Raw genomic sequence first — 26,440 nt, 5'->3', positions numbered from 1 at the left:
AATCTGTCTGGTATACTCTCCTGCCAGGGCTGTTCTCATATGTGCACTGCACACACTTATAATCTTGACAGCCTCTTATATTTATTCTGTTTTGTCTCTTTAAGAAATATTCTCTTGCTCGTTCATTCGCATATGCTTTATTCACTGTTATTTGCTTTACAGAAGGGTTGCCAATACACCCTGGTGTCCCTGCTTTCCTTGGGTGGACTCACTGGCTCTTGGAGGCATGTGCATTTTTCCTGAGGTAAGCCAGTGATGGCTCTTTGGCGTTCCATTTCCTCTTGCTGCCTCCGCCTCACAGCTTCTGTGCTTCATGTGGTTCCCACTCTTCTGTTCTGCATCTCTCTGGACTCACATGGTGTGGAGGCTGCCTTTTGGTCCCTTCAAACACCCAGAAGCCTTTCTTCTTCTTCTGGCATCCTTGCACTGAATCATCCCTGGCAGTGAGCTCTCCTCTGACTTTTTTCGTGAGCCCGTTTGCTCCACAGATCTCGCATCAGACCAGCAGTCCCTCTGGCGACACCGAGAGGACTGGAGTTCTACAGCCAGTGTCTGTCGGTCAGCTAGTTCACCAGTATAAATCTTCCGGCCTCAGGTATGCTCCTGCAAGAACTAGAGTGCAGCTTTTGTTGTCTGGAAATAGCTATGTGTAACTTTCATGTTTCCCAAATGTATTTTCCACTGCACTTTTAATGCTAGCTGTTTATTTATGTCAAGTCCTTGCATGTTCCTCGGTGTGTATTTTGTTTAATTGACGCTGTGTCCTTAGAGTATGTGAGATCCTGCCTTGCTTCGTGTCCCCTGCATGCACCTTCCCTAGGACTCCACTCCCTCCAGGAACTGGTTCCACCTGTTGTTCAGTTGAAGCCTGGGACTGTCACTTTTTCATCGCTTCCTGAGAATGTATGCCTGTAATTACAGGCTCCCATTCGTCCTGACACCGATTCACCTTGAGCCCTGCAAAACAAGTTACACTTTTGAGTTCATCATGGTTGGAGGGTGTGGGCACTGGAAAGCCATTTGTTCCATACCATGTAATTATCTCAAGTCGCCAAGTTCGCCTCTGACCTCTTGCACCCTTTCTAGGAACCTCCTCCATTCTCCAGTCCTGCAATTAATCCCAACTGCCCTGAACTCTATCATTTTAAATCACACATAATCTAGTTTCCCTGTTGTTGGAATGGGTGGAGGTGGACTCTAGAAGTACACTTGTCTTTCACCTTGTAATTACCTGAAAATGTGTGCACATCTCACCTCCCCTGGAAACCAAAATCTTGTCCCTGGCAACAACCAAACAAACCAGTTGCCTGGTCTCCCCTTCCCTGGAGACCACTCAAAAATGTACCTCTGGCAACCGCATGTTGTGTTTGTGGGCAGGAGCAACAGCTTTAAATAAGCTTGTAGAGAAGGACTGCAGGTGCTCTTTTTCTTGGTCGCTGGAAGTGGTGTGCTGATGGGGGGGAAGCAGAGCTCTGGAGGCCCCTCCACTACTACCCTTGTCTTCCCTCTGCATCATCCCACCCCTCATTTCATCCTCAACCTGCTCTATTTTTCCACCATTAGGGCTTCTGGCCTGTCCGCCGCACCCACCCTGCCTCTCCTTCTACATGTTTTCTCTGTGCCTGTCCCCCTGTCTCTCTGTGCCTGCCCCCTCTCCATCTCTGTCTCTCTCTCCCTGTGTGTCTCTCTCTGTGCCTGCCCCTCACTCTTTTTCCCCCTCACCATCTCTACCAGGCCCCCCTCCACCCGTCCAACCTTTCTTTTTCTTCCTTGGGGTCCCGTCTCCCCCTTTGCATCCAAGAGTACTCCCCAGGCCTGTGGTTCCATGCCAGTGGGTGTGCCTAGCTGATCCAGTGTGTCTAATATATCCTACCAGCAATGAGTTTACTCCTCTTCCTGTAATAAATCTGTTCCTGGTTTCTTCAAAGACTTTGGTGCCTTCAGTGTGTTCCCATTTTTCTGTGTAACCTGCCTGTCATTATCAGAGGGGGGTTCCAGTTTGTCTGCATACACAACACCCCTCCAACCCCCCCACCAGTGGGTCTGTTTACTCCCTGGTCCAAAACTGTAGCTCTGCCTGGGGTCTCCCACACAGCCTTCCCATTTGGACCCTCGTCCCTCTTCCACAGCTTCTGGCCTCCATTGATCCTCATTACTCGGTTCATCTTCTTCGTTACAGTATTCTTGCATTTAAGGAAAGGGAAGTCAGTTCCTGATGGGTTGTATACAGAGAATGGGAATGTGTTTTCACCCTTCCTAGGTGGGTGAGGTGAGGTATGACAATATGCCATTAAGGCATGGGGAATGGCAGGGCATCCTTAAAAACAAAAGGGGGATACCATTTCTCGTCTGATGATGTCATGACATCTCCCCACGGATTGCTTCATCCCATGCGATCCTCCATCATATTGCCGTCCGCATCTCTCTTTTTGGGGGAACCAGCGAATGACAATTGTCTTCATGCCAAATGCACACCCTCTCCTCCGGTAACCCGACACACAATCAAGGCCCACAGAAGTGGCCATCTCTTGTCATCTATCTAAAAATAAATACAATCAAATAACAGAAAATATGGATCACCAACAAAAAGGTAAAGGGTATCAGACACAAAAATATGGAGTAAATGTTGAACAAGAGGCAAAACATAAATTCAAGCAAATCAGTTAAGCATGTAAACAAACTGTTGCAAAGACTTTAAGACATGTAAGTATGTAACAGTCCAGATTACTATTCTGGACATTCTTTTCCTTGCTGAATTCCATGGCCCCATTGAAAGCTCTGCTGGGGTTGTGGGCGAGGAGGGAGTACACAGCAGTGACTCATTTCTACTTAATGAGATTATGACCACTACATAATAGAGTAAATGTCTAGTGTCATGCTTCCTATATGCCTGTTTCTGGTTCAGAACAGTCTTCATTGTCAGTCTATACATTGCACATTCCGGCCGGCACGTCCAAATAGTACACATATTAACAAAAGGTCACGGTGACTGAGATTCCTTCCTTTAACTGAATTACTCCCATAGTATTCATTTACAAGATATGACTCAAAATGGTCTGTTTGCCTGAATGGAGTCGTGATTGATGAGTGCACTCAGGCTGTAAACCTTCCTTTATAAAAACATCACAATACACTTTGCTGCATTTTTATTTGATTATGCAATTAAATGCTAGGCATTATTTCCAAAGTTATTTTTAAATTCAGCCACTGGAAAAACTTAAGTATCATGTGTTGTTTTAATGGAAATTGAACCTTATTCTGCAGCTCTGACAGGTTTATTATTATGCATGTTTTAGTGTGATGATTACAAACGTTTACAATCTTTTAATCTAAGTGCAATAAAGTCCAATTTATCTCTGGTGCTGATTTACCAGATGTCAAACATATTTTTGTGCTTGAGGTTTCATTTTCTAGCCACGGCTTGTTACATTGCAAACATTCCATTGGAAACCAGATCTGTGGGGCCATGTCTTGAACAAAGGACTGCTGTATTACATCAGTATATCAATGTGTACGTTATGTTAATGGGTTTATACTTGCCATTGCTGCCGGGTGCATGCTCCCGAGTGGACCGGTGTGTACCTGACAGTGAGGGGTGTGGGCTGGGTAGCAAGAGTGGGAGCAAGGGAAACCTGAATATAGACTGGAGGTCAAGGCCAACATGCTACCTTTCGAGGGAGTTTGCAATGTAGATGTATTTCCCATTCCCAGTTCTCACTAATGATAATGAGTTGTCAAGTGGCACTTTTGTATAATAGCCATGAGGCTGTAAACTGTTTTCCTACCGGTATGTTATGAAATATGTAATCTCTTCCTAACGTCGACTTGCCAGTTGAGTGGGCCTAGTTAATATATCGGTAAAAGGCCTGTTAAATTCTGGGAATTATACATAATGGATTAAACCTGTGTCAGTCATATGACATTTTTACCATCAGTGTACATTCATTGTATGCACGTCAATCAATTGTCAGATTACTGTGGTTAAAGATGAAGGCTTCGACTGGCCACCAGGGGGCGCACGGATGATGCCAGCATCCGTGTGAGCTCCTGACCCACGGGCCCCCATAAGTGAATTGAGCCCCCACTTTGGCCCCCCCCGTGCCCAACAACGACACCCTGAGCCATTGGAAGCGCCCCCCCACCCCTTGAGCGAAAACCCGGCCAAAATCGGACCTTTGGTTCGAGAGAAAAACTCCAGAGGAATCGACCTCCCCCCGCCGGCAGAGACGCAGACACGGGAGAAGGCCGCGGCCCGCGGCACTGGACTCCGCCCCCGGCCCTCATCGAGGAAGACCAGCGCGGCACCGGGGCTCCGGAGGGGGAAGCAGCGGACCGCCGCCCGCCCCGGAACGCGTGGAGGGTCGGCCCCCCCCCCGGGCCGTTGTGGAGCGGACTCCTCGAACGGCCGATCCCACACCACTAGGGATCGGCCCCGCAGAGGTGAGTGCCCGCCCGAGCGTAGGGGCCTCGGACTGCACCGCCCTTTTAGGCTAGAATAGCCGCACGGCCAGGACCCCCCCCCGCACCAGCAGGAGTCACGAACACCCCACAACCAGGGGAGACCTGCCACGAACCGCCCCACCATCTCACGCACCGGCCGCAACGCGGGCTCCCACGAGGCCGCGCTCCCCGTCTAGCTGCAGAGGACCCGCGCACCAGCAGGGGTGGAACGAAACATCTCGACCTCTACTGCCCTTGGTGGAACATAACTACACATCTACGGAGGACCCCGCCGCGGGGGGTCTCCCCCCACGCAGCGAATTTGCCAGCACGCGAAAGGGGGGGCGGAAGGTTGGGCCCCCACTCCTGGGGCGTGTGCCCTCTTCTGGAAAGGCCCCAAATTACAACCAGAACGGAATAAGGACAAGAGGCCCGACAATTGGAAGACAGTGCATTACATGGTGGCGCTTGCCCCCCCCCCAGCATCTGCACCTCAAATCCTCGCCCTGAGACTAGGACCCACACACCTCCGCCACTACCCTGCTACAGGACGATACCGACGCCCAACACCCCCCAAAAAAAGACGCTGAACCAGTCGAAGGACATAGATCAGTGCGGAGGGTAGAGCCCCTGGAAATAGGGCGTGTGCCTCCTCCCACTCCCGCCAAACGAACCCACGCCACGAGGACCACCACCCGGGTACTCTCTGACACCCACCAAGTGCCTCTCAACACATTGGTTCCGAGGGTAAGGCCCCCGATCCAGGGGTGTGTGCCTCCTCGTTGGATAGTCCTCCATGAACATACCAAGCAAGCTTGCCAAATACGCCTACACACCACCAGCCCAGGCTCCCGACCCTGGATCAACAATGTCGGTAGAAGCCATCGAAACGGGTGCAGCTGCCACAAAGGGGGATATCGCCGCCCTCTTAACCGAAATCCGAAACATGGGCGCAAACCTTGGCGGCAAAATGGATAAGATGACCCAAAGGATAGATAACATCGAGGAGAGACTCGAAGGGGTCGAGAATAACCAAGCCTCTATTGACACTCTAGAAACCCAAATGGAGCTCAGAATACGAAACATAGAAAGGAAGGAGGATGAGATTCGCCTGAAGATAGACGATTTAGAAAACAGAGAAAGAAGAAACAACCTACGGTTTTTCGGAATCCCGGAGAGGGAAGGGGAGACAGAAGAAGACCTGAAGCAAACTATATATGACATTGTCAAAATCCTGACTGCGGATGGAGACATTGATGAACTCAAGACCGAGAGAATCCACAGAGCCGGCGGCCCCCCAGGAGGCCCGAGATCAGTCCTTGCCAGATTCCACAGATATCAGGACAGAACGAAGATACTCGCTAAGGCCAGGTCTGGAGGCACTCTTACCCTTGGGGGAGCCCAGATTACTATTTTCCAGGACCTTTCATCATTGACGCTGGCATTGCGCCGCTTATGCGGTCCCCTCACGAGATGGCTAAAAGAGCAGGGCACGAGATACAGGTGGGGATACCCCTTCTCCCTCACGTTTGAACATGGAACCAGAAAGTTCCTACTACGCTCTGAAGAAGAAATTCGAGAATGCATTGCCGACCTCCTCGGACAGGCCCCGGAGGAGGGGACTCAGGGAACACTAACGCAGGACAGACCACGCTGGGAACTTCAGGGCCCGAGAAGGAAACGAGTAAAGGGCTCCAGAAAGTACAGGCGGCCCAACGACACACCTGAACACAACCAATGACACACTGGCTTCAAGCTCTAAATCCTGACGAATCAGGCTTTCAAGACCCTGGCAGGGAATCCACTTACATAACGGATCATGGCACCCCTTAACTCGCGGTTCTGCCACACGAGGAATGAACTGCCAGTCCAGCAAGAAGAAGATTCCGAGGAAGGCTGACTCCCGAAACCGCATGTATCATAGAATATGTTAGCTCGAAGTGGGAATCCCTGTTGTCTGACACACTGTTGTTTGTTATGTAATTACATGAGAAGGGGGGTGGGGGCTCAATAAGGTTACCTTGATACTATTAGCTAACGGGGTCGTACGGTTACAACCCTCACTGGTGGTCCGACAGTAGACCGGTTGTTCACATCCGGTCCAACTCGGACGCCGTCATGGACAGTTACAAACCCTCACCGTAGCATTAAAGATCGACGCGATGTAACAGAGGGTGATGGGTATGAAGTCCAATACCCTACGAGGAAGGGGAAGGGGAGGGAAATGGGGAATGACAAATGGAGGCACATATAATGCCACTTCCAATACGGCAATTTCTTACAATGGGCTTCACGACGATGCGAAGAAACTCCACGGACGCACTGATGTCATACAGACATGATAAAGCAAATGGCACGCAGGGTAAACTTAAAATCGGCACGCTGAATGTTAAGGGTCTTAATTCCCCCACCAAAAGATCACTGGTGACAAGAGAATTCAGGAGAGCTGAACTAGACATCCTTTTCTTGCAAGAAACTCGCTATAGCAGGGGAGAGGAGAGGAAGGTTCTCTATGCCAAGCTGGGAGCGGAATATTGGGGCTCCGGCCCGCTGAAGAAGGCAGGAGTTGGCGTATTAATCAACAGAAAGATCCAATTTGAACTCTTAAAGTCGTGGACGGACGTCAGCGGTAGAGCACTAGCCCTGGTGGGCAGCATACAGGGCACGGTGGTAACCCTCGTGGCAATATACACCCCCAATACAGGCCAAGACAGATTCCTGCAGAAGATAATACCTAAAATCATGTGCGAAGCAGAAGGCGAAGTAATTATCGGAGGTGATCTGAACACGTGGATGGACCCGGAACAGGATAGACAATCGGGCCGCCCCTCTACGCCCCCGCTCGCTGGTCCCAGACGCCCATTAGCTGCAGACATGATGACCGCCTACAACCTCACCGACGCATGGAAACATGCCAACCCCAACCGAACTGGCTTTACCTTCTTCTCAGCGCCGCATGCAACCTTCTCCAGAATAGACTATGTATACCTAACCGCAGACCTCATCGCGGCGATGACTGAAGCCGTCATAAACCCTGTCTCCTGGTCGGACCATGATATGGTCATGGTCACCCTCGACCAAATGGCCCTGCCGCGAAGAAGTTCCAAATGGCGCTGTAATGAAACCCTCTTCAAGGACCCCATCTTTCGAGAACAACTAGAGCAGGACATTACCCAATACTTTGCGATCAATAACACAGGGGAAACCTCTATGAACACAGTTTGGGAGGCAGGCAAGGCGACCTGGAGAGGACTACTTATCCGAGAAGGAGCAGCAAAAAAAAGAGAAAGACAACTAATAGAAAACAGGATCCGGAACGAAATCACACAACTGGACCACATGGCACAGACGGCCGATCAGGACAGACCACGAAAGATTAAAGAGGCCAACGACAAGAGAGAGGAATTAAGACAACTAGAGGCGGGAAGCACAGCGCGCAAGCTACAGCATCTGAAGCAGAAGCACTATGAACATGGGGACAAAGCAGGCGCCCTGCTGGCCGCAAGACTACGAGGCCAACGCCAAGAGAGGTGGGTGCCTACGATTCAAGCAGAGGAGAACTCCGACAAACCACTTTCTCCCAGCGTCCCTGAAGCTTTTGCCGACTTTTACGAAAAATTATATTCAGCACGCGCCCCCTTGCGCACGGAAGCTATAAATGAATACCTGGAGCGGGCACCCTTGCCCACCCTCCCAACGGATATTGCACTCACATTAGAAGCCCCCATAACAGGAGAGGAAATCGAAGAAGCTATCAAAAGACTCCCAACGGGGAAAGCCCCCGGAAACGATGGATACACGGCAGGGTTCTATAAAACTTTTAAAGATGCCCTCCTCCCATTCATGGTTGCCCTATTCAACAACATCCTATCTTCCGGCGTGGCACCCGACTCCTTCTCCGAGGCGCTGATAACAGTCATCCCCAAGGAGGGTAGGGACCCAAAGTTGTGCGCCTCCTACCGCCCAATATCCCTATTAAACATCGACGCCAAAATCTATACGAGAACCCTGGCTGCAAGACTGGAGTCACAAATGCCGGCAATAATCCACAACGACCAAGTAGGCTTCATTTTAGGCAGACAAGGAGCAGACTCCACCCGGAAAACCCTTCACTTAATCCACGAGGCCCAAACCTCACAGAGCAACCCAGCGCTACTCTCAATTGATGCAGAAAAGGCATTCGATAGAGTCGACTGGCAATTCCTCGAGGCCACATTGCAAAAGATAGGCCTAGGCCCCACACTCCGACGAGGGATCAAAGCAATCTATAAGTCTCCAAAAGCATCGGTCTCCGCGAACGCCCAATTCTCCCGATGGTTCCCCCTCAGCAGGGGTACAAGACAAGGTTGCCCCCTGTCGGCGATACTGTTCGCACTGTCCTTAGAACCTCTCGCTGTGATGCTACGAGCTGATCCTGCAGTGGAGGGAATCCAGGTAAACGATAAAGAATATAAGTTAGCCTTGTATGCGGACGACATTCTGCTCCACCTGTCAAACCCAACGTCTTCCGTTCCAAGAGCGATCCAGCTAATAGAGGAATACGGCGTACTGTCGGGATTTAAAATCAACAAATCCAAATCTACTCTTTTTCCACTCCATGAACCATCGCCGGAACACCAGAGCACCCTTGCGCATCTCGGGCTGATCGTCGGAGGCCCGACATTGAGATATCTGGGAATTAACCTAACGCGACACCTCGACGGCCTCTACGAAGCCAACTTTCCCCACCTCCTCGAGGCTCTCAACACCGATCTCAAGAAATGGAAACCGCTAACAATATCCTGGATGGGACGCTTGAATGCGATCAAAATGGTGTCCCTCCCACGGTTTCTCTACCCCTTTCAGGTATTGCCTATCACAATTCCGGATCAATTCTTCAAACAAGCCAGAAAGGCCATCCTACACTTTCTGTGGAACGGAAAGAAACCCAGAATCCCCTACGATGTCTTAATACTGCCAAAAGAGCTAGGAGGGGTTGGCCTACCGGACATAGAGCGCTATTATCAGGCCACACAGCTCAGGATCTTAATCCCACATCTGCGAGAAAGGAAAGACCTCCAATGGGTCCACCTAGACAACAACGTTCTACGCAATGTGACTCTGGCAGAGTGGTTATGGGTCCCCAGATCGAAGCTATCGAAGAAACTGCGCAACCACCCGATACTAGGCACGTTGTGGAACATATGGAGGAAGGGAAGAGCAATGTCAGGAGTCACCACATGGCCTTCGCCACTGAGCCATCTTTGGTCCCCTGGAATCAGAGAGGAAATCCCGGAACATGCCAGATACCAATCCTGGTTCGATGCCGGCCTCGAGAGGGTCGGTCAGCTCTGGAGAAAGGGGAAATTCATTTCGATAACGGAACTCGAGGAGGCCCTCCAAATCCACCCGATACCAGTTTTTCTGTACCTACGTCTGAAGGGCGTCATATCCAGAAAGGAATGGAAGGATACCACGCAGAGAGAACTAACGCCCTTTGAAACGATCCTAGACACAACTACTACCTCCAAATGCCTAGTAGCAAGAATGTACAGAGCCTTAATCACCAAAGACAACGCACCTAATCATCGTCTCAAAGCAAGATGGGAACGAGACTTTGCCAGAGAGTTCGACCAGCAAGCCTGGAATAAAATATGTGAAACACCAGCCAAAATATCAATCGCTGCCCAGTACAAATTGCATGCCATAAAATTACTACATAGATGGCAATACGACCCACAAAGACTGTCCAAAATGTTCCAGACCTCCAGCCCCAGATGCTGGCGACATTGTGGGATGAACGCCGATTACTGGCACATGTGGTGGGCTTGCCCCAAAGTCCGCATCTACTGGCAAGAGGTCCTGGGATGGATCAAACAGCTGGAAGGCATAAATAGGGAACTGTCACCCCTCCTGATCCTGTTTGGCCTCGAAGAAGAAGAGGACGAAATGACAAGAGTGAAAGGTCTGATATCTCCCCTCCTACTTGCGGCAAGAGCTGCCCTTGTGATAAAATGGAAAGCCCCTCGCTTGCCTAACAAGAGGGACTGGATACAGATCGCTACAAATATTTACAATATGGAGAAAGTAACAGCCATATTACATGACAAAGCTGCGCGACAGGAGGAAGTCTGGTTCGATTTCACCACAAAATACATCTCACACTCGACCATGGAAGGCTCGACCCAGCAGGGAAACTGCACCTGATCCGGGCCACCAACCATTGAAAACTGAAAGACCCCTTGCTGACAACCCTAGCGTGTCACAGACCACACAGGAGAACAATGATCGTAAGAGGATCCAAGATGCGCGTCACGCAGCTCATTACGACTCAAAATGCCAATGCCCCGAAGGAAGTGGACATGAGAGATAGGGGTAGGGAGGGGGGGGGGAGGAGGGGAGGGGGGTTTTTCTTTTCTCTTCTTTATTTCTTTATTCTTTCTTCTTTTTGCTTTCTTCAGGAATAAGGAACGTTAATGTTGATAACTGTTGTTAAGGTGGAATTGGAAAGTCTAACGAAGTATCTCACAATGCATAATGTATACCCACCTGTATGTTCATATTTCTTGTTAAAAACCAATAAAAGCCAAATTTAAAAAAAAAAAAAAAAGATGAAGGCTTCTGGTTGCATTTGGGAGAAACTTTCCCAGGGAATGTTACATGCGTGTTCCAGGCAAGTTGGAAGTTCCTGTGCGCCAATCTGCTATTTGTGGGTCTGGCCTACAGACCTGGGAGTGTGGAATCCGTAATGAAGAGCCCATGTGTTCCGTGCAGGTTGGAAGTACACGGTTCCTGTGTGCCAATCTGCTACTTATGGGTCTGGCCTACAGACCTGGGAGTCTGGTATCCGTAATGAAGAGCCCACGTGTTCCGTGCAGGTTGGAAGTTGTTGAGGTGGAGAGGAATTCACTGACGGGCCCATAGGTCAGCGCTCACCCTCCAGAACTTGTAAGACAAGATAGCTGCACCATGTGAGCAATGGGGGTGCAGGATTCACTTACTCCAACACGACTCAATAATGAGGACTCAGTAAGTTGGCAAAGGGAAGTCCGTTTGATGACAAGTACATCAAACAAAAAAAAAAAGGAAACCAGCAGCATTGCGATCACCTGTCTCGTTCTGACTTCCTCGAACTTCAGTTGAACAGCAATTCTTATAGGCAAAAATCGTCATCACTGATGTCTAATTTCTATAAAAAATCATCATGCAATATAATTGGTTAGGAAAGGTAACTTAGGTATAGGTGTTATATCTGTATATGATAATAGGGCATGCGGATTGGATAAATCTTATTGGGTGGGCGTCTACGCCCATCCCTCTACATTACGCGTGATAGACGTCACTACAAGTACGACGTCCGATTGGTTACAATATCTATAGGACTCCAGATAACTTGGTCCATTGTGATTGGGCAGGTTACACCCCTAGACATACATTTCCACTTTTAATTAGCAGCATGCCTGGTGTCCCAAGTTTCACCCTGCCTCCCTTCCATCAATCAGTGTTTTAGGGCGATGTGTCAATTAGTTGGCTAAGGATTGCCTCGAAACTGTAGTCTCTTATCGGGAAAAGTTATGGCATTCTCGGGTCCTGGATGACATCAGGCGATGGTACTTCTTTGCGCCTGGCTGGTCACGTGTTCGTTCACCATGAATCTGGTTCGGTTTCCAGCTTTTAGTGCATTTAATTCTGTGTCAGCCTATCCACCTGCATGGGCCCCCATTATCTTGACCTTCATGAGGCAGGCTGGTATGCTCTGAAGTTGGAGTCTTGTGAGCTCACGCTCTCCTCCCCTTCTCTGGTTGACCTTGATTTCCTAGGCATGAGCCGCTCCTTCACTTGCCTTTGACGGGGTTTTGAAACTTGGCCTGTCAGGCCTCTGGCCGCCTGGGTACATTTCTGCCTTTATAAAATGGAATTGCACTTGTATAATGTGCCTTATTGAGGTAGATATATGGTTGGCGCTTGCCGTTCTATCTTCTACTAAGCATTGCAAGCAGTATCGATTTCTTAGCATCTTGCGTTTCAATCCTATTTACACACGTTTAACAGGACGGTTGCATCCATCTTGTCTCGTAGTACTGTTTCCTCACGTTGTAACATTGTCTCCTCTCTGTGTCTATTCCATTCATTTTTGTAGTTACTCACACTGGCGTGTTATCTTCGATAGCTGCTTTTATTAATTCACGGGTCTGTTCAGGCCCTTGTGTCATTTCCACTGGCCTTCCATTAAGGCTTTTGGGGTCTCTTCGTGGACCGTGTGTGGGTACTCCTCATTTCGTATCAGCGGCTGGTATGGCTGTCTAATAGGGTACCGTGCTGCCCAGGCTTGTCTGATTATGGGTGCTTCAACCGGTATGGATCTTCTGATGTATACTGGGCAGAGTCCCAGTGCAGCTCTTTGTAGGTGTGGGGCGTGGTCTATTAGTAGAACACGCTACGTCCAACGTGTAGAGCGAGGAAGGTGTTTCAGGCTGGACGGCCATGTTGGGAGTACCAGGGAGTGTAAGCCCCGTTGAGACAAGGACCAGGAAGTCCAAAAGGGGCACATTGTGTAGGTCATGACAATGTCTGGGAACTCCTCTACACTCCCCCCTCCGGTCGGTTCATTGACCACTTCTGCACCCTCCTTTGCATTCATTTCTTTTGATTCTTTGGTGTCATGCTCATCGTCCTCTGCGTTGGTACATGATGGTGTGAATGTGTGAGCCTTTGGAGTCCATATTTTTATCACTCCCTTCAAACTCCCTGCTGTTTTCACATGTTCATCTTTGTTCTAAGTCATTGGCTGACATTGTCCATTTGGGCTGCAGTAGATCCATTTTCCGTCATACCTTCTTCATTTCTTAGGGTATGTGAACTTTGTTCCCTCTGGCACAAATTTGCTGGCTTTCACAAAGTCTCTTATTTCTTCATCAGTCAATTCTCTGGGCTTCCATCCTGGCTCGGCATCAACCATTATTTTCATCCCTATGGCTTTCTTCGCAGTTTTCTGGCACTGTGTATTGATTATCTTGATAACACAGAATCCTAGCAATACCATTGCTAGTAGAGCTCCCAGAAACTTGAATATATCTGCCATCCATTGTGGGACCCACGTGAATAGGTCTCCAAACCAGCTGTCATCATCCACTTCATCACTTTCATCGATCATCTGGTTTTTCAGGCTTGTCAACATGCTTATGGCCTCTCTTAGGGTTCCATTTTCTTCATCGTGTGATGGTACGAATGTACAACATGATTCTCCGATTTTTGCACAAACACCTCCATCCATTGCAGTGATCATGTCAAGCACATATCTGTTTTGGAGGGTCATAAGTCTGATTGCTCTCAGCTCTTCTTTGATCGCATTGAACCCTTTTATAGTGGTATTGATGGTCTGCAATAACTCCCATCTGGTTATCTGCAACCATTTAGTATTCACTCCAACTTGGATGTGGGGCATGAGTAGTGTTGTGAATACTGTTGAGGTGAGGCTGAAGAGCCTGTGTTCGTACGGGATTGCATGGAATGCCTCTTCTGATTTGGGAGAAAAGTAGTTTTCCCTCTTCATCCTGGATACCCGTTCTACAGATCTCCTTCTTCTTAGATGAGCATCTGCTTTCGGGAAACTGTCCAACTTCAGGTCAATCTTAGGGATCACTAGCACGGGAACGTGAACGTTCACTAGTGTGCATATGCCTCCCCAGTTCTTCAGCAACCTTATGTATGCCTTGGATCCACACGCCCAGTAATGGTTCATAATAACTGCGGTTCCTTGTGTTATTCCTGGGGCTTCAAAGAGCCCACATGTTCCATGCAGGTTGGAAGTTCCCGGTTCCTGTGCGCCAATCTGCTATTTATGGGTCTGGCCTACAGTCCTGGGAGTCTGGTATCCGTAATCAAGAGCCCACGTGTTCCGTGCAGGTTGGAAGTTCACGGTTCTTGTGCACCACTCTGCTACTTATGGGTCTGGTCTACAGATCTGGGAGTCTGGTATCCGTAATGAAGAGCCCAAGAGCTGATAGACTACAGTGCTATGGGTCTGGTTAGCCACCCATGAGGGAGAGTGCAACAGGGCTAAAGAGGAGTGCTTAGGTATGGCTCGGTTAGTGTTCATGTGCTTATGGGTAGGCCTGTGGGAGGGGGTTGTTGTGTGCAGTGATCTTAGAGGAGAGTGAGGGGAATGCACAAGTAGACCCGGCAGTCCTACCACGGCCACTCACAGACCGGTCAATTTCATGAGCTCATATTGCCACTGTCAAGCCCTCTCTCTCTCTCATATCGGTATATTGTGTCCATGTTCAACAAAAGAAACACCAGCCACTTGTCAGATGAGGGAATGGGTACTGATTGGAATCTCTACTCCTTTCCATGAGGTGTGTGCTAAGAATTATGGGATGCAAGATTTTAAGGTTTTGTGGAAAGTCAGCTTGAAGAGCGCAGTCGCCTACTGCACCTTCCTTAGTATGTTGATTGGAAGGCTCTAATCCTCACTCTAACATTCTCACATGCAGTGCTCAGTTGCCTGCTTGGCCCTGTCGGCTCAGTGCAAGGTGCTTGTCATTGGGAACAAGGACCAGCATCACTGCTCTTTCCTCTAGGAGGTCTTCTTTGCTCTTTCCCACCAACGCCAAACTCCTCTTATAAGGGGCAAAGAGCCATAGGCCACTATCCGCCCCCCACCCACCCACCCGCATCAGCCAGGACAAAGCAGGATCCTCAGGGGGACGGGGGTCTTCGTGATGAAACAAAGAGCAGCAAAGATCAGTTGAATGTGGATTTCTGAAAGTGCCCCCCTAAGATGGGTGGCCCATCTCTTGGCCTAAAGGGGGGTGCAGTGGTTGCACGAAGGTGAAGGGAAAGCTGCTGACAGTGAAAGAAAGGGTGTGTGGGGAGACAGTCCAATAGCAATGCAATCTCCAGTGTGCACTGTGTCTCTGCTCCCTCTGCAGCAAGTTATCCCTACCCGGGTGCCTGGCAAGGCTTTGTACAGAAGGGAATTAGTGACATCAGGCCTAAACAGGCATGTTTAATTCATCCAGATTTTAAAAGATGTCCCTCCAGGGGTAGCATGGAGCATTGGGGATTAGGAGGTGCATAAGAAATGAACTGTCGCCAAAGGGGTCTTCTGGAGCCAGGAGGCTATAACCTCACCCATTAAGAGCATTTTACAATAAAAAAGAGAGGACATTTAACAGCTACTAACTTGTTAATATACTCCAAAAATTAACATCTTTCTTCTAAGGACAGGATGTAGGCCCATAATTCACATCCTTAGTCCACGTGCATGAAAGTAAAGGGCTTGTGTGCAAGTCCTGCCAGCCGACATTATCGAAATATCAAACAGGATGAGGCGAATGTCAGGGAAAATGAACACACCGTCATTTACTAAGACAAATTGAACCTACTGCGTGACACATCCACATGGGATTATGGTCTTTCCATCGAAACACTTCCATCGAAAAAATAGGCATCGAATGCATGTTATTTTTTTTAGGGGGGCTTTTGGTGGATTTCCCCCAATCAACCGCCCGTTTTTAACCCTTAAAAATACCCCCAAAACAAAATTAACCCTTCACCCCCTCACCTCCCCAAAAATATGCATTCGATGCATATTTTTTCGAAGGAAAAAATTCGATGGACTTACCTTTGATGGAAACTCTTTCGATGGAAAGTCCCGATACTCATCCACAGGTTTGATTGCATCTTGTATGCCGTTAATTCCCAGTTTCGATACCTTGTGTTGGACTGACCAATAAAAGAGCTGGAGACGCTATTCTTGGAGCTAATGAAGGATAACATCGCGTGAGTTTACTCTGCCCAGCAAACTTGCCTGCCTGGTAGATCAATTACCCAAGTCAGGCGGAAGAAGACAGGTTTGCTATTGGCTGTCACCTCAGGCGTGCGGGGCATTAACTGCCATGAACGCCCACCTTTGCAGCTATTCACGTGCCAGTATAGGATGCTTGGCTGCTAACGGCCCCCTTCCTAAGGACAAGCCTCACTAAGAATGGAAGCATGTAAAATGAAGGAGTGGGACTCTTTGCTTTCCATTTTATTAGGATGACTTTGCTGTTCCACATCACTTGCACTGGCCTTGCCCTGGGCTGTGTCTGACGTGGCATTATTTTATTTCGGCTCCATTTTGATCTGCTGAAGTGAAACTTGCTTTGAACGTCTCAACGTTGTAGACAACACCGATACATGGATGTTGTTAGCGGGATGAACTTGTTCTCATGTGGTATGGTAATGTAATGTAATCGTTGCTTTATCCCAGCAGTGGGATCTTGAAATCCAGATGTGGGCGCTGTGGCCAACGCACTTTGATGATCGTATACATTGCAGATCACGACACGACATAAGCATGACCTTTGCATGTGCGAAGAATGTTGAGCTGAAAACAAAATTGCCTTTGAACTCATATTGACCCCCATGCCTTGCTGTGTGGGGGAATAAACATGTACCACACTTAAGTGACATTGTCTGCGCAAAAAGTATTGAAGTCGTGTTGCTGCACAACAGTGCAATTCTCCGACTTTTCATTTGGCACTAGGCTTTTTTTGCATGACTTGTGGGGGGTTGTTTAATGTGCCTACAGGCTTTAGAGAAGCAGCCCTGCACTGCGTGCCTAGCAACTGCCAAGTCATTGGCTCTTGGTGTTGTACATGTTAGCAGAGCTGTTCTCAGTTTTGAGCAGTGTTCACTTTGGTACAAAGTGTGTGGCAGTTGTAGGGCAGCCTCTCTGATCATGGCACACGGGTGGCAATAGAGTTGCAGACGCAGGGCTATTCCATTCATACTTATAATATTTGGTAGAGGCCTTTGGGCGTATGAGGCTAAGATGTTGCACATCTGTGGGCACTCCTTTGGAGTGCACTAGGACATGCCTGGCTGTTTGCCAGGTGACATCTTTCCTGCTTGTCTCCATGATAACCGTGTGCAACTGAAGGGGTGTGATCAGCACTTCCCCCTCACCCAGCTGCGGAAGTATTCTCATCTCCTACCCTGCCAATCTGCTCCAACCTGACACTCTTCCTCTTCTCTTCTTCACCCTGAAACCTTAGCGTCATCTATGACCTTTCTCATACCTTCTCTACTTTCATCTCCAAAACTGCAAGGGCAGCTCACCTCAACCTCCTGAATGGCAACTCCTTCCTTTCAACACTGCCAAGCATCTCTTAACCCTCTTGCCTTCTCTAAACTGGACGACTGTGCCAGCATCCCCTTTGGTCTCCCCAACTAAGCATTCTGTCCTCTCGACAAGATCAGTAACTTCGCTACCAGGGCTCTTTTTGAACTCCCTCACCTACTTCCTCGTACCATCATCGCGCTGGATGTATGACGATGCAAAACGGGGCCAGATTGAACTATCTTCTGGTTCATAACTCTCCATGGTAAGGCACCCCCGTATCAATCCTCCTCTATCCAACGCTACATGCCTTTTTGTAATCTCCACTATGCCTCCTCGACTACCCTTGTTGCTCCTTGCCCTCACACTGACTCCTCTCGCTTCCACCCTTGCTCTCTTCTTGCTCCACTTGCATGGTATTTACTTCCCCCAGACATCCGAGTAACAGTCCACAATGATTTGTTCAAAACCAAACTAAAAGCTTACCTCCTCTTAACCTACTTCTCATCTGCCTTTGAATTGACATTTTTCCATCACCTCTAACCTGCCCCTGTCCCTCACTTTCTCTACCTCTACTCTAGCACGTCAGCCGTCATGGTCACATCCCTAACACAGCTGGCCGTACCTCCTACTTGCACTTAAAAATTATCTTAAGGCCTTTGGAATGTGCATTTGTGAATGGATGGGATTACACAGAACAATTCTGAGTTCAAATAACCAGACAAACTCAAGAAGATTGCAATTTACTGTTTTATTAACAATTATCTAAAACAGGGCGGTTACAACGCACATCAATGGACGTTCGCTCAGTCTTTCAATGATTTCCACAAAATATATGCTTCATATACTCCATTATGCGTCATACTACGTGCAATAGTAAAACACCAATAAAGGGTTGGGATTGGTTAAGGGAAACATCTACATATACAATCATATAGGAGCTAGGATTGTTATTGGCTGTCCTTTATCAGGTGGACAACTTATGCCTACCTCTAAAAACATGTCATTTCAGAAACATTAGATACACAGTTTCTCATTGGTTTTCAGACTATAAGGTCCTTCGTTACATGGACTAATATTATTGGTTGGCGCGCTTGTGCCATGTCTGGAACATTCGGTTCATTTAGCAGATGTAAGCCCAGACCCAGGTGCAAGGAGGTGGGCCTGACTCTTTCTCCCACTCAATTAGCCCAAAATATCTCATCACCCATGCCTTCTGCCATGAACATTGTGTTTGTACGTGGCCTTGTAGAGTATTCTCATCCTGGGAATGCTCGGGAGTGAGGGCACTCGCTATCTCGTCTGGAACTCCAAGTTTGCACTCTATTTCCATTCTTGTCTCACGTGGCATGAGACCACGAATAATTCTGCAGCAGTTTAAATGCTTTAAATGAATAAGACTTGCCATCCTTTGTGTTCCTTCTTGCACCTTAACGTGAGAGGATTCATCCTCTGCACACTCGTTCTTCTTCAGAGTAGACAGCTGACCTTAATTTCTAGGATCTTGACTTCAGGCCAGACAGCCTCTCCACGCAGACCACAAGCCCGCTATTCTGCTGAGGCACAGCTTTTCCATTACCCCCTTCATGGTGCCTGGCTTATTTATTTCACAATAGCAATGTCCAGTTTCTGTGCAATGGTGGCTTCAACTGCATTCTATTCACTACTCATAGCCAGCCGGTACGATGACTTTCTCTACCTTGCGTTTCAGCGTCTGTACACTATTTGTGCTTGTTTTCTGCAACACTTTGTTAATGGTAATCTTCTTTTCCACCTTGATAGTTCACTCAAATCGTTACTTCGTGATTTGTCCTCTAGGATCCATACATCGTCTTCATTCAGTATCTCGGAACATTGTGCAAACTTTCTTAAGACGTCATCAAACCATTTTCTTATCTCTTTCTCATATTCCTTCAGGGAGTTCCTCCTGTAGGCTGTCATCAACTCGAGGTATGGATATCCTTTTCCAAGTACTTGCTGCAGTATTGGTACGATAGCTGGTGTCAGGCAAGGCACGGCCTCATGTCTCCATTATAAAAAAGGTAGGGGAGGAATCTGCTGCGGATATATACATCTGCTCCTCTACAAAAATGTCTAATGTTGGTTGTCCGTAATCTATGCATGTTGTGACAAATTGGGAGTATTTGTCCCTTCTCCCCAGGGTGTAGCCACCCCCCTTGAGGCTAGGGAGGTGAACCTGCTCTGCACGATCAGCCCTAGATATCTAGGCAAATGCGACCTCACTGGAAGTGACTCCCCCTTAGGGAATAAGGAAGGACTCCTGTTCCCATAGGGAACTCCCTAGACACTAAGATCTGCATTTATTGGACTGACTTCTTTGAAGAATACTAGGTCATCCTTCTATGTTGCCTCAGGCAATGGTGGATCAAACAAAGGCAGAGTATCTCTTTAAGAAAATACTTGTATTTAACTGAGACAAGTGGATCCCAAGAGGAGAGAGAGTATGGTGTGCAGGGGAAGCCCCCTTATGTAAGAAAGTCTTGGAGATGCAGGACTGGAAGAAACTGCAAAGGCTGCAGCAATTGGAAAGCTGTAGAAAGCCAGCCCCTGACACCAGAAACTGTCAACAAAGACAGCGGCAAAACTGTTGTAGAGCCATGGAGAGAAAACCTGTCCTACCTGGTGGCGTGACCACAGAAAACCTGTCCTACGTAGTGGCATGACCACAGTACTACCATGGAGGGCCAGGTGCCCGGTGAAAAACACGGAGATCACTAATGCAGGGAGTGCTGACAGCACTCAGCCGCCAGTGTCCCTGGAACGCAACCTTTTGCTGAGACACAGAGAACGAGACTCGAGCGAAGCTGGAGATGGAGGAGTCAGAAAGCCAAACCGATTATCCGATCGACTGCCTATACCTGTGAGGTCCCCCTGGAAAAGCAGAGGTATCGGGGTGAACAGGAAGAGCGGGAGGCCGCCGTGGAAACCAGATGTAAGAGTTGGAACGTGTAAATGATAGGATGGCCACATTTCCCTAATAAACCAGCATAACTGAAGATATGAAGAAATCATTAAGAATGTAACAAAAAGGGCTGGATGGGAAACAGAGGTTAAATGGAAAAGAGAACCCTGGGAAAGAGGGAGAAGACCCCCAGAACTCAAGGTTAAAGAGTAGGGAGAGCACTTCCTGACACAGTGTGTCATGTGTTGCGAATTAAGATTGTCAAGTGAACATAATAATGAGGGACATAGGCCAATAGGAAGAACCTAGGCGAGGGGAACTCCCAATGTAGGTGAAAGTCTATACAACATAAGAAAGGTGGGATCTCAGGAAAGTGAGAAGCATACAGAAAATATATCCAGGAGAGACTTTCTAAACCAACCAGAGAAAATAATATAAAACCCATAAACAGGTGGGAGGAGCTACAAGAGCTCCTGAAGAAAACACCAAGAGAGTCTCAGAGAAGGTCCGCGTAAGGAATGCAATAGGGCTTCTCCAAGGCCTTCTCGTTGAGCTCCGCCAGCGCCTTGGAGGCCATGCAAGTGGGCGCGGTATGGGCGGCAAATCCCAGCAACAAACTGAAAAACCCTTGAAGGGGCTGTACCAAAACTCTGCAAAATCTAATTGGGTATAGCTTTAGGAGAAGGCAACAAATTACAAGCCAACGGTATGCCTCTGTGCACTTGCACACGCCTTACAAAACCAGAGCCATTACCCTGAAGCGCACTGGCTTTATCCTATTATCACTTTAAGAGCCACTGCTAAAAGTGCAGAAGACACTAAATGAATGATGCCTTAGCGTTAGGTGTGCTTTACAAATGCCAAAATAAATAAATAAATACATGATTATAATGTGCTATTTATATAGCGCTTGCGCCTAAGAGCTTTACAGAGAACATATATACATACAATATCACTCAACTGAAGTTTGTGCTCATTTATTGACCTCAGATGGATGCAATTCTGAGTTTGGCCTTGCCTGGATTCAAACCTGCCACCTGCAGATAACAGGCAGCGCTCAACCTGCTGAGCTATTTTACCAGCAACCTTACTTAAAAAGGACCTTCCTAGAAACGAGAGCAATGGAATTTCCCTTCTACCCGTCCTTGCATATTCAGTTGTAGGCGTCTTCCTGGAGGCCGCATTAAAGCCTTTGTATGTCCTATTGACATCAGAGTAAGCCGCTGGGAGCAGCGGTTCCATGAGGCTTTCTGTTTTGGTTGGCTCCGTGCCAGCGTCTCACAAATGGAGCCAACACCCAGGGGGGATCCTAATGGTGCTGCCTTAATATTGTTTTGTTAGAAGCAAAATGAGTTAAGCCTTCGTTTAGCCAGATGCATGCCACCTCCCCGCCCCCTTTTCTCCACAAGCATGGTAATCAGGGCATTTTCAAAATGGAACCGGCTGATTTCTAATCACCCCTTTCCCCCTGGAATGGATTGGCTCTGATGGGACCCATATTTTCTTCATGAATCAGGCAGGTACATTGTTGTTCTGTATTTTATTTCTCTTGTATAACAACGAACATTTGTCATAGATACATCTAAAACGACTTAGGGTGTTTACCTGGAACTTAATGTGTATTGTTAATGCAAGTCTCCCTGTATTGCCTTAGGGCAAGAAAGCTACATTGTGTGTGTGTGTGTGTGTGTGTGTGTGTGTGTGTGCCCAAGGACAACAGCACAAGAGGCTTTAAAATCTACACTGATCTTAAAATGGCTTAACAATATACAACAACTTCAAATGAGCGTGTGTCTGATATATAATATGATAGGTTATTTATAACGCGCTTAATACCCAGAGGTTTCTAAGCACTGACCCGGGGATCGAACCTGTGGTGCTCCGTGTCGTCTTGCTTCCATGGCGAGCGTGTTGCCCCTGAGCTATCCTCCCGAGCCACCTGCAGATCACCACAGGGAGCGCTCGACCCGCTGAGCCTGTAGAATTAAGGTGCTTCCTCAAGGCGTTTTCTTTCATGAGTTGGGGCTTCTCCCCCTGAGTACCCAATCAACCCCTTCCAGCAGCTGCAGAGGAGACTTGGGGCCAACATTCAAAAAGTTGTGGTTAATTCATTCTGCCCCTTTCTTACATGAATTCCAAGTCGTCATTAAATGGGATAGAACATATTATTAATATGTATTTCCTGTGAGATCTTAATGCATCGCTACCACACATATGTTCACTCAAAGCATCAGTGTGTCTTCTAGTTTGAGTTTTCATGAATAATTCAGGCAGGAGATATCTAAGTACCTTTCTGCAAGTTATCTTTCCTTGTGGTTGATGAGCATAAAATGGTACCTGACACTTGGTTTACCACTTCTTGAACAGGGATAATTGTACTTTCCATAAATCTAAGCATTGATTTATGGGCCCGGTAGGTGCCACGCATCTAGTAGATGCAGTGCGTACACTGCCCCGCTTTAGACTGGGTATGAGCGGGACTCACAGGGAATGCAACCGTGGGTCTCGGCGAGAACTGTGGTGTGTGGCGGACGTTCTCAACTCCCAAGCAAGCGGACTCAAAGGCGCTATCCCCATAGTGGACGCTAAAGAGCCCTCGACAGTCGGCTGAGGCCTTCCCGTCTGGCAATGCTAAAGAGCCCTGGACAGTCGGCGGAGGCCCTGCCGTCTGGCAATGCTAGAGAGCCCTGGACAGTCGGCGGAGGCCCTGCCATCTGGCAATGCTAAAGAGCCCTAGACAGTCGGTTAAGGCCTTCCCGTCTGCCAATGCTAAAGAGCCCTGGACAGTCGGCGGAGGCCCTGCCGTCTGGCAATGCTAAAGAGCACTGGACAGTCGGCTGAGGCCTTGCTGTTTGGCAATGCTAAAGAGCCCTGGACAGTCGGCTGAGGCCTTGCCGTCTGGCAATGCTAAAGAGCCCTGGACAGTCAGTTGAGGCCTTCCCGTCTGGCAATGCTAAAGAGCCCTGGACAGTCAGTTGAGGCCTTCCCGTCTGGCAATGCTAAAGGGCCCTGGACAGTCGGCGGAGGCCTTCCCGTCTGGCAATGCTAAAGAGCCCTGGACAGTCTGAATGCTAAAGAGCCCTAGACAGTCGGTAGAGGCCTTGCCGTCTGGCAATGCTAAAGAGCCCTAGACAGTCGGCCGAAGCCCTGCCGTCTAGCAATGCTAAAGAGCCCTAGACAGTCGGTGGAGGCCTTCCCGTCTGGCAATGCTAAAGAGCCCTGGACAGTCTGAATGCTAAAGAGCCCTAGACAGTCGGCCGAAGCCCTGCCGTCTAGCAATGCTAAAGAGCCCTAGACAGTCGGTGGAGGCCTTCCCGTCTGGCAATGCTAAAGAGCCCTGGACAGTCTGAATGCTAAAGAGCCCTAGACAGTCGGCCGAAGCCCTGCCGTCTAGCAATGCTAAAGAGCCCTAGACAGTCGGTGGAGGCCTTCCCGTCTGGCAATGCTAAAGAGCCCTGGACAGTCTGAATGCTAAAGAGCCCTAGACAGTCGGCCGAAGCCCTGCCGTCTAGCAATGCTAAAGAGCCCTAGACAGTCGGTGGAGGCCTTCCCGTCTGGCGATTCTGCACACCACAAGGTTGCACTGGCGTGAAAAGGTATCAGGTAATAAAATTGTGGCAAAAATGTCGCCGGTAAAAAAATTCACATCAAAAATGCCATGGTTTGACCCGGTAAAGGTGTACCCCATTATACCATTTAAGCGGAGCGGGGGTGTCCACCGCTCCCCTTAAATGGTATAATGAGTCCGGGGTGTCTCTCACATCCTTTACATGATTGTGGCAGCAAAACCACGGCATTTTTGCCACAATATTTTTTAAATACATCAATTTTTGCCGCAATTTTAAGACATGGAACCCGTGAAAACACGTCACTCAGCCGTTTTCCACAGAGGCCCGGGAAGAGTGGAGTTCTGTTTTTTAATCCCTCTACTCCACCCGGATACTTCAGCATGTGGGAGAAATTCCCATCTGGCACTTTTTATCTAGGAAGTCCTAAAATGTCTCACTCTGTCTGTTATTGGGTGGAATGTGAAACTGCGGTCAACTCTGTATAAATAATTCATGGTGTGGACTTCAAATGTTTGACATCCAGATAAACAGTGGATTAACCTGAGATCTGCTGATGTGTCGTTTATAAGGATATAATGTTCAGGTTATTTAACCCAAAAATGCATTAAAATGTATAAATAAGCAAATGTCTAAAACATGAAAAATACCCACTTCAGAGAACATCTTCGCTGTAAATGTGACAGAGTAAAACAAATTAATTCAAAATGTCCAGAAACCCAGAACTGTTTAACGAAGCATTATATGTGATAATGATAATAATATATGTGATAATGAGATAATGATAAAGAGTTGGCACCTGCAGTGGACACTTCAGCCCATCGGGGAGCTCAGGAAGCAGGCAATAATATAATTGGCTGTGCATTCCGACCTTTAACTGTAGCCAACTCATACCATTTGCATCCAGTCCACCTGCTTTGCCACCCCTCTCCAACCAGCACTACATGCCTTGAATTGAAAGAACATTCACTTGCTCTGTGCACTTTTGCCTGTGCTGTCTCTGCCACTCGGAATTCTCGTCCGTCATGGAAAGCGAAAAGGGCCTCTTCCAAGTGCACTCCTCACTCATAGCCTTCTTGTCTGGCGGTGTAAGCGAGCAGTGAACGGACCATCTTAAACAAAGAATGACCTTAAATGCCAGGAGGAGGGACTCCACACAGGGTACAGGGGAGGAAGAGGAGGGTCTGCTAGATCCTGGATATAGTACTGCAGAGGGAAAACAAAGATGGTTCCTACAGCAAACCTCTCTGTCTCCTGTTTGCTCTCATAGCATCCACTCTATCCATAACGTGATATATTCCTAGCAACAAGACCCTAACAACTGCCGAAAAAGGGAAACGCACCCACATGTGCCCAAATGGTTCCGAGGGCGTGCTGCCATCCCTGGTGCTGTGAAGGAAGTAACAGGCAGGACTCTGGCCTTTTCACCGATTCAGGCGTCCTGGAAAGCCTTCCGCCAATCCTGGCTTGTTAAAGTACAAGAACGGGGTACTCTGTCCCTCCACTAATGCTGGCGTCCTGGCAAGCCTTCTGCCGATCCTGGCATCCTAAAATCCAAGAAAGGGCACTCCGCTCCGCCCCGCCACCGATCCCAGTGTTTTCTTAGAAGAACTCTGCCGATCCCGGCCCAAGAAGGAAATGGCACCCGCCGCTACATAAGCTACATGGCAGCCAGCCGTCCTGCTGATCTTGGCAGAGAAGTAAACAGCTGTCCGCCGTTCTCCTTAGGGGCATCTTCACGGCCGTCTGCCACTCCGGTAAATACCGTGCCCGCGATAGTCCACCACTTATATAACGTTGTAGGCATTCTACTCTCCCGGTCAGAGCACGAGACACCTCCATACCCAGACCTCACCCGATGATGGACTCATCTTAAGTGGGGGGGGGATCTAATCTGTCACCTTCTACCACAGGGAATAGCTCTAGCAAATGACAATTTAATTGACTGAGCGGTGTGGCCCGTGGCGGTTGCGTTTAGCGGAATGGAGGAGGACCCAAATAGGCTTGGTACCTGGTCCCGGATTTACAATTACGCTATCAGCTGAAGGACACTCAACGCTTATACTAGAACAGGAAGGGATTTTTGAAAGCTGAGTTTACTGCTATATGTTGGAGCACACTTTGGAAAACTTCCATCGAGACTCGTTTCTTGTTAGCTAGTCACAGCAATCATCCGTGGGTGTCTGTTGCTCTGAGGTTAACTTATCTCCAAGGTCTCCCGCATGGGTGATGCTCAAAGGGTGGATTGTAAGGGTCTGGACCACAGGGAGACCGGGTCACTGAGGTCCTATGGTTACAAGATCCTCAGCTCTACCGGTTGCATGGGACGCAATTATCACTAGTATTCCCGAACATCCACCTGCGTGTCTCAGGTGAAATTCTGCCCTGACACACAGTGTTCTACAACTTAGCTAGATGGGG

At 48.4% G+C, this 26,440-nt stretch overlaps 1 protein-coding gene across 1 annotated transcript in view; it reads left to right on the top strand.

The window, feature by feature from the left end:
* Nucleotides 1-576: 576 nt before the first annotated feature.
* The window catches only part of SEMA3D (semaphorin 3D), a 378,418-nt gene continuing 352,554 nt past the window's right edge, over nucleotides 577-26,440 (top strand). The window contains exon 1 of the mRNA XM_069627822.1: nucleotides 577-595. The gene's annotated coding sequence lies outside the window, so the exon portion shown is untranslated. The remainder of the gene's footprint in view (nucleotides 596-26,440) is intronic.

Source organism: Ambystoma mexicanum, chromosome 12, assembly GCF_040938575.1.
Source record: "Ambystoma mexicanum isolate Mex_15411 chromosome 12, UKY_AmexF1_1, whole genome shotgun sequence".
NCBI lineage: Eukaryota > Metazoa > Chordata > Amphibia > Caudata > Ambystomatidae > Ambystoma > Ambystoma mexicanum.
The sequence above is the reverse complement of the archived record's forward strand: the minus strand, read 5'-3'. Positions and strand labels throughout refer to the sequence as shown.